Source organism: Triticum aestivum, chromosome 6D (genome assembly GCF_018294505.1).
Source record: "Triticum aestivum cultivar Chinese Spring chromosome 6D, IWGSC CS RefSeq v2.1, whole genome shotgun sequence".
NCBI classification, from domain to species: domain Eukaryota; kingdom Viridiplantae; phylum Streptophyta; class Magnoliopsida; order Poales; family Poaceae; genus Triticum; species Triticum aestivum.
This window is the reverse complement of record NC_057811.1, coordinates 374940066-374948031: the sequence shown is the minus strand read 5'-3', so window position 1 is coordinate 374948031 and position 7966 is coordinate 374940066.

The following is a 7966-nucleotide window of genomic DNA, read 5'->3' as shown; positions in this document are numbered from 1 at the left end:
CATTCGTCATCAGCAAGGCCCTAGGCCACGACTCCTACTACCTGATCGACGCACAAAAGCCGAAGGCACGTAAGAGGGATGATTCCGGCAAGGAGTCGGAACGACCATGGAACGCCAATCTCCTGAGAAGATTTTAAATATAAAGCAGTATGTATCACGCTACCTTTTTGTATTAAGTACAAGACAACGGGCCCCCCGAGGCGCACTCGGGGACTACCCTCTTTTATCTATGAATGACGAGTGTCATACCCATGAATGTACTATTACATTTGATTTTCTATCTGGCACCAGGTTCGACTAGTCGGCCCGGGGACTGGCCGCCTTGAGTTATATTAAAAGTTCTACCTGAAGTCAGACAAGTAGTGTGCCGGCACCCGATCCCTCTCTTATTGAAAGTCGCAGCTCGAAGAACCGACTGTCCGACTGGCAAGAGCCAAAGGCAGGAAAGGATGCCCACACGAAAAATGGCTAAGGACTAATGAACCTATATAACACAAGCCGGCCTCCCAGCACGCCTACCGGCTGTCAGAACAGCCGGCTGGCCGGCTTCCCAGTCACTTCACTGCAATCCAAGAAAGCTAGAGTACTTGCCCTCCCAACCGGCCAAGCACTTCTCCAGCCACACACTGCAGAGCAGCTGTCCAGCTGGGAAGGCGGCAACCAAGGGAGGGCGGCAAAGGAAACATCCAAAGGATGAAAAGCAAGAACAATGGGAAGCCAAACACATGCATGATTATATTTACACATAAGGCCTTCAACAGGCCGGCAGTCAACATAGTTTGAATACACCCCCAATGGGTGGAACTGCGCAAATTTAACAAAATATTGTTCAAAGAGTAATAAAACAAGAAAGTAAAGGCGGCAGATTAGGTTAAAGGCGCAACAGGCGAGCCGGGATGGTCGGTGGAGATGGCAGCGCCGGCTGGAGGAGTGGCCGCCTGGCGAGTCTTGGCTTGATCATCTCCGGCTGCAGGCGGTGCGCTCGCACGCGCCTTGTTGCTGGAGGCACGGTTAAGCTGAGGCTGGCCGGCTGCTCCACCATCTGGCACGGCGTCTTCACCATCCTCCTCCGCCTCCCCCTCGCCCTCGTCGCTGGAGTCGATCTCCTCCGCCGAGTCCTCGCCATCTACTGGGTTCAGCCCGAACCACTCCTCCGGCTGAGCAACGCCGTTATCATCCACCTCAGGAGCAAAGGCGCTGGTGTCGGTGTAATCGGCGATCGCCGAAGCACGCTGGATGATAGCCGACCGCGCCGGCTCCAGCTTCGTGTCGGCCTCCTGCCGCCAGGTGGCCAGCTGGTCCAAGCTCAGCTCAGGATACCAGGCATTGACGAACTCCAGCGCCCGCCTGGCGCCTGACCGAGCTGCAGAAGCCTTCCAGACCTCGAAGCGGCCGACCGCTACCTCCAGCCAGTCGGCAGTCCGACCGGGGGTGCGGGGAATCACCTCGCCCGGCCAGAGAGCGGCCAGCACTTGCGCCCCAACACGTTGAAGCCGGCGGAGCATGTGGTGAGCCGGCTGGAGGCGGGCTTGAATCGCCAGGAGCTGTTCCTCAAGCGACCGGCGAGCGTTCGGTGCGATCTCAGCGCCAGGCTGCCTTTGCGCCTCACGGTGGGCCTCGACGACCTAGTTGGCAGCAGTAGAGTAACCAGGGAAGTACTCTGCACAAGAAAGAAAGAAAGAGAAAGATTAGAAAAATACAAAGTTAGAGAACGAACCAAACGGCAAGCGGCAAGCAAGAAACGAAGAAGAAGGTGGCCTACCGTCAACCAAGTCTTCGATCTGGCCGTAGCCGTTGATCAACGACTGCCTCGCCTCAGCCCAGCTCGCCGCCTCGGTCTCGTACTCGGCTTGGAGGGCGGCCTCGCTGTCCTGCACCGCCTTCAGGGCCGCCTTGTGGCTCTCCTCCTGGTCGGCCAGCTTCTTGACCAGGCGGTCACGCTCCTGAGCCAAGGCGTCGAACTCGGCTTCCTTAGCGCGAAGGGCGGCCTGGGTCCCACCTAGCTGCTCCATCAGTTTGGCGTTGGCCGCTGCAGATATGGCAGAGAAGAAAAGAGCAAAAAGAAAGAAGTCCCCAGGAAAGATCCGGCCCGACTGCTCAGCAGTCGGCCCGACTCTCGGGGACTACACCCAGTGGGTGCGCTGACGCGCCCCCACGTGAGATGAAAGAAAGGAAGCACCTACCCCGGCTCTCCGTTAGATCAGCGGTCTTCTGGGACAGCTCCCGAGCCTGGGAGTTGAAGGCAGCCGCAAGGAGGTTGTGGTAGTCCTGCAAGTCGGACAGAGAAGCGAATGAGGACAAGATAGCAATCAAAGTCTACCAAGAAGTTCCAAGCCGCCTGCTCAGCAGCCGACTCGGAACTCGGGGACTACACCCAGTGGGTGCGCTGACGCGCCCCCACGGAAGAAACCAAGATCAAGAAGCAAAAAACGGGAAGACTCACCCGAATGGCCGCCCGTGTCGTGAAGAACTCGTCATTATACTGCCTCAGCACTGCGGCCTGGGACTGAAGCCGGTTCCGGACTTCTTGCGCCGCCACATTCACCACGGCCGTCCCACCACCCGGTGTCCACCCCGAGCTAGCGCTGGCCGTCACCACGTCCGGGGCCGACGAGCTGGAGCCCGTGGCCTTCTGCGGGTCCGGAGCTGAAGTTGCCTTCCCCGCGCGATGGCGACCGGACCACCAGGTCCGTCCTCACAGCCGGCTCGCCTCCAGCCGATTGCGCAGGCGGCGCGTTAGGCCGGCTGCCTTGGGCCGCCCCAGTCGGCGATGGCGGTGCCGCCTCCCTGTCCTGGACGACGAAGTCATCCTCCTCCCTCTCCATCCCCGGCAGGTCGCCACCGGCTTCCTCCAGCGGGGGCTCAGGGGGGTGACAAGCAAGGCCCCGGCTGCTGCGGCTGCAACCTCAGCCTGAGCCTTAGTCGTCGCGTCGGCTTGTGCCTTCGCCGACTCCGCCGCCTCGTCCTGCGCCGCCTTGGCGGCAGCCGCCCTCAGCTCTTCCGCCTCCCGCTCCTCCCGCGCCTCCCGCACATTTCGCTTCGTCGCCGCTTGATGCTCGGCGCGGGGGTCCACGCGGCGGGTGCTCCCGGATCCTCCCGGCGATCCAACCATGGAGGCGGCAGCGACCCGCTCAAGAGAAAGCGGAGCCCTGTTTTTTGAGTCAAGACAAGGATTCAGAAATCGACAAGAAAAAAGAAGGAATATGCAAGTGAATCTACACTTACGCCGAAACCGTTTGCGGCTGCTTCACCACCTTGCGGAAGCGAGCCGCCTTCGTGGCCGCCTCATCCTGCCTGGTCGCCGCCGCCTCGCCCTTGGGCTTCTTCGGCCAACTGCCGAACAAGCCCGACGCGGCCTGGCGCTTCTGTGCGCCGCCTCGAGCAGCCGGCGCGGCGGTGGAACCTGCGCCACGGTCGGACGCCGGCTGGTGGCGCGGGACGATTTCCGCCTCGTCATCCTCCGGCCAGTCGTCGAAGCTGGCTCGAAGCCCGGAGCCGCCTGCTTTGCCACCAGCTTCGCCGCCTCCTGCCTCGGTGTTATCGTCCATGGCGGCCGCCCCCAAGTCGGGGTCCTCCAAGTCATGCTCCGCCCGGTCGGGGAGAAATTGGCGATCCACCCCCGCTGCCCCGGCCGCAGGTCGAAGGAGAGGGCTCTGCAAAGACGTGCCGACTGGTCAGAGTCGGCCAAGAAAAACTTGGTGACAAAACTAAAAGAAGAGAAGATAAAGAAAGCATACCATAGGCGGGGGATTGGCACGGGAGTATGGCTCCTTGCCAAACTGCCACTCTGCGGATAGCTTGCAGTTCGCGAGATAGTTCACCATATGAGCCACCTCGTCATGAGGCATCTCCTTGGTGCACATCCGACTCAGATCGAGTTGGCCGCTCATTTGACTGATCAAATGAGGGCGGCTTTGAAGCGGGAGCACCCGGCGCACCACGAAGGCGGCCAGCAGGTCGGACCCAGTCAGGCCCTCCGACTGGATCATTACCCGGAGTCGGGCGACGGCGGCGGCTCCAGCCGGCGACAGCGTCCTGGCCCGATAGGACCACTGGGGCCGCCTCCCAGCCGGCGGGCCGGCTACGTAAGCCGGCAAGTTGACGTAGTCGCCTTGCGGGGCGACGTTCTTCACGTAGAAGTATGATTTCTGCCAGCGCTTCACCGACTGGATTAGCGTGATGACAGGGAAGGGGTTGTCGGCTGCCGGCCTCTGCATCGGGATGAAGGCGCCGCTCTGAGCCGGCATGCCCTGCATGCGGGTGCCAAGCTTGGATTGGCAGAATTCCCCCCAGAGCTCGAGGGTGGGAAGGACGCCGAGGAAGCCCTTGCACAGAGTGACGAAGGCGGACAGCAGCACCATCGTGTTTGGACTGAGGTGGTGCGGCTAGAGCTGATAAAATTCGAGGAAGGAGCGGAAGAAGGCGCTCGCGGGTAGGCCGAGGCCGCGCGGGAAGTGCGAGCGAAAGATTACCCGCTCGCCTTCCTCCGGCGCCGGAGTGATCTCCTTCTCTGGCGCGAGACGGACCTGCACCTGGTCCTTGCCGGGCAACCGCCGTGTCTTGCGGAGGAAGTCGATGTGGTCCGCGTGGACATTGGAGCCGTCCCAGTCTCCGCTGTGCTGCATGATGGCAAGAAGCTGACGAGAAAGGGTGCAGCGACGGAGAAACCACGGCCCCGCGGCGGCGAGGTTGCGGGGTAGTGCGAAGATTGGTGGGACAGCGCGGCGGCAAGAGGCTGCTGCGATGGAAAGAAGGAGGGAGAAGATGGCGAAGAGAGGATGAGCGTGCGAGCGTCTGCCGCTCCCCCTCCTCCCCCTACTTATAGCCTCGTGCGGCGAAGCCGAGGAGGCGAGGCGTGGGGGGAACGTGGGATTAACTGCGCCCACTCCCCCACGTCCCACGATTACTGCGCCCTAACGACGTGCAGAAACTGCCGCCGGAAGGCGTGCGGCCCGCTTTGGGCCACAGAGAATCCGCGCCTGGGTCTAGGAGTGGGAGTGATGGGCCCCCGGCCTGCGGCGACTTCCCGTCGCGCGCGTGGGTTGGCAGGCTTTTTTAGCCGGAGGGTGCCACGTGGTACGCGGGCGGCGAGCGGCCGGCCCGCAACCAGGCGTGCGCACCAACCGACTCCCGCCTTCAGACTTCAAAATCTCGCCAAGACGGCGTACCCAACCGAAGCCGGCTCCTAGCCGCTGGCTCTTCAAGATAGGAAGCTGACCGAGCTTCTCGTCCTCTTCTCAGCCTCGAAGCCCAACCAGCTTTGGGGACTACTGTCGGAGTAAATGGCCACGGGTAGCCTAACCGACTCCCCTTGGCTCTCTGAAAAATTATCAGGCCGATTGGGCCCTCAAGTATCCAGAACACAGGGCCGCCTTCCCCTCGTCGGCTATCTCACAGGCGGACTACCGGAAGGCGACCCGACCTCCAAAAAACCTTCCCGAAGATAACCATAAGATGGCCGACTCCCAGAAGCCGGCCATAAGTAGACCGACTCCCAGAAGCCGGCCACAAGAAGACCGACTCCCGGAAGCCGGCCAAGACTGCACCCACCAGGGCTGCGCCCACATAACGGTGATGAGACGGGGCGTGGCCATATTACAGCCTGCCACCCCCGAATCCCGGAGCATGCATGGCCACAGTGCGCCGTAGGGGTCAGCCATCCCCCGTCCGGCGCGGCACTGTTGCCATGTTGACCGTGACGTCACCCACGACAGGCGCCAGTACGGCCCGCGGGCGGCGGGCCCCTTCAGCCAGAGAGACGCTCGAAGGCGGCCAGGCCTCCCCTAGTCGTCCTGAGGCGTAGCCGGCTCCCAATAGCCGGCTACCTCCCTCCCTCAAAGTATGTGCATCATTAAGGAGACAAGACGAGGTGAGGCTACAATGAGAGCTCGCCAGGCGCCGGCACTGTAGCCACGCTTACCTCGACAAAGCCCTCGTCATCAGGGGTGAGGTAACAGTAACTAGCTGGCGACAAGGCCCCCAGGCGGTGGGGCCGGCCTGTCGACCAAGAGGCCGACAGCCGGTGGGACCCACCAGTTGGCGGGCCCCAACGGCCGGCGGAGAAGCCGGCGAGCGCAGACACTGACGGCTAGGGCCCATGTCCAGTCGGATTACCATTGTACCCCTGGGGGGGTAGGCCTATATAAACCCCCCGGGGCACCCATGCAAAGGGTTGATCTCTAAGATAGTCTTAGCCACCACATAGAGGGAAGAGGAGAGCTAGCCTTGCCTTTCTTCCTCCTCTAGCCAAACAGCTCAAGGAGCACTTGTAGCTACTTGTGTTGATTTGGTGATCATGCGGAGACCCCGCAGAGCAGGACTAGGGGTGTTATCTCCACGGAGAGCCCCGAACCTGGGTAAGATTCGCCGGCGTGCATGTCCTCGCCTTATCCCGTTTCCACGCACCGGCGATGTCTTACTGGCTCCCACAATGATAAGCCACCCGTTGGCATATGTCGCACCTACCACCCGACAAATCTGAACTTTGCTTGTAGGTTTATCCTCAAATAGTGGCCTCATGCCGAGGGAGGTTTGAGCAACTTGGCCACTACTTTCATCCAACTTGTTTACTGGCTCATCTTGGTCCTGTATCTCGCCAAAATTCTACATTGCAGACGAGAAAGGAGGCGGTTGAGAAAATGAACCACCCAAATTTTTTGTGCGGTTCAACTGAAATGGAGCATCCTTGGCGTGCAGACTGATTAAGTGCCAGATGAATATACACGTCAACCAACTTGTCTGGAATCTTTAGACTCCATGCCATATAGTTCGCTACCATATGTGCCGATAACCAAAAGGCACAAGTTGGGACCAAAGACTGGACTGCGTTTTTCTGGGCTATGCACCAAGCAATATTTTTGGCGTTCACTCTCCTAATACTTGGAGTTTGACAATTGGTTGACGCCGATTGATACTTGAATGAATATAGGCACTTATTGTCAACATCGATGCTTGTCTGAGTGAACTTTGGAGTACATAGCAACCGCATAAGTACCTGTCCATCTGATCATTTTGTGCATTTCTACTGAAATCACCCGATGTAATGATTTGCCTGCGAGTTCAGGCTCCAAATTACTCCTTTATGAAATCGGCAAACAGTAGCACAATACCAAATTACCAATACATATGACAGGCACAATAATCAGGATAAAGACCAGTACCAACCTGTGTGAGGTAGCATATCAATTACTATTTCCTTTGACTGGAAGCCGAGATAAGCCAAGCGACTGACAGCAAAGGAAGAAAGCAAGCAGAGATTAGCGACTGACAGGAAAGGACGGAAGCTGTCGAGGCAATGAAGCACCCATAGTTTTTGTGCAGTTCCACCAAAATCGAGCATCCTTGTTGGCACATATATTGAGAGAGTGAGATTACTGTAATAGTGGGACTAGTTGATGAAACATACACTAACAAATAGAAGCACGCTCATTATCTTAATGGGTAAAGTTAGCAACATAGTAGTCTTGCTTAAAAAGAGGTATTAGTTTATTTAATCAGTGCCAATTAGCTCAACTCAACACTCAAAGCATTGCCATTTATCATAGGTTGCAAAACTTTAACGTGCAAAGATAAAGGAGTTTCTGATGACAGTAGCACGATACAAATAGATATGACAACAAACTAATATGGATGAAGGCCTTAGGCCCGTACCAACCTGAGAAAAAAAGCTTATTCATGTAGTCCCATAAGAGATGATAAAGCACTCACTGGAATCACACAATAGTATATATTTTTGTGCACTTCAAATGTATGGTTGAAATCACTCTTGTTTACCAGTGCTGAGATTATATCGAAAGATTATCAAGAACTTCTAGCAGAGTTAAAGCACTGCCTGGGATATAGTTCATTGTATTGTCTTGTGTAGTTCCACTAAAATGTATGATTGGCACAACATGATCCCTGTTTGCACAAGTAGGAACAAGGTGAAACCTTCATTAGCTTAGTGAGAAAGGATAGGAAGACATTA